Source organism: Chaetura pelagica, unplaced genomic scaffold (genome assembly GCF_000747805.2).
Source record: "Chaetura pelagica isolate M959 unplaced genomic scaffold, ChaPel_1.0 scaffold55, whole genome shotgun sequence".
In the NCBI taxonomy this organism is placed as follows: Eukaryota; Metazoa; Chordata; class Aves; order Apodiformes; family Apodidae; genus Chaetura; species Chaetura pelagica.
In genome coordinates this window covers 1,434,060-1,435,004 of record NW_009953571.1, presented here as the reverse complement: position 1 = coordinate 1,435,004, position 945 = coordinate 1,434,060, and the positions used below count along the sequence as shown (strand labels likewise).

The 945-nt window shown below is 53.1% G+C and overlaps 1 protein-coding gene across 1 annotated transcript in view; it reads left to right on the top strand.

Annotated features, from left to right (window-relative positions):
- ALX4 (ALX homeobox 4) overlaps positions 1 to 945 on the top strand; it is a 50,134-nt gene that overhangs the window by 705 nt on the left and 48,484 nt on the right.

The window sequence follows — 945 nt, the reverse complement described above, 5'->3', positions numbered from 1 at the left end:
GTCCCGCTCTGCGGCGGGTGGGGGGGTCATTTTCGAGCGGGACCGATGCGCTCCCGATTAGATGGGGAGCAGCGCGGGGGAAGCGGCATTAAACGGGGACAGAGAGAGAAAGAAAGAAAGAGCGGAGCTCTGGGCTGCACAAAATACTCTCTACCGGGACTGGACTCTCTTCCAGAAGGAGAATTTCTAGGAAATTTCACTGAAACGTTCACTTTCCTCTGTAGCAGTCTCTCCCACTTTCCTGTCTCTCTCTTTCCCCCCTAATAGCCACTCCCCTAATTGATTTCTGCAGATAACCCGCTTGCATCCTATCCGGGGGTCATTAGCGGCAATTAAGACACTCCTTTGCCCTGCCGCTCGGCGGGACAGCCTGGAACGGGGTCGGTTCTCCCTCCGTTTCTGAGCGTGTGTTTGAAAGGCTTCTTCGGGGAGGTTTCCTCTGCGTCGGGGCCATTAGGGAAAAGAATAAAAATTAAAAAAAAACAACAACGAGCAAATAGACAAAAAAAACCGCAAACAAACGAAAGCCCCCAAACTGAAACCAAACCACAAACAACATAAGAAAAACCCATCCCACTCCTAAAAAAAAACCCCAAAACAACAACAAAAAACTCCCCAAAGCAATAACAACCAAAGAAATAAACAACCAAAGAAATAACACCCCCTTTTTTTTTTTTTTTTTTCGGGGGAGAAAAAAAAAATACGAAATGGAAATCAAATCTCTCCTTCCCGATTATGTGTGTAGGGCAAAGAGGGGCTGCCCCGGCCTGGGTTCAGCGCGTCGCCAAGGACGGGGGGCGGCCGTACCCCCATCCTCGATGCGCCGGCCCACCGTGATCCCGCCGGGCAGGAGCAGCGACGGGGCCGCACCGGGGTGTCCAGGCTGCAGCTACGACGGGCAGCGACTGCGGGGCAGGGGCGCGGAGAAGCCGGGAGAGGCTTGGG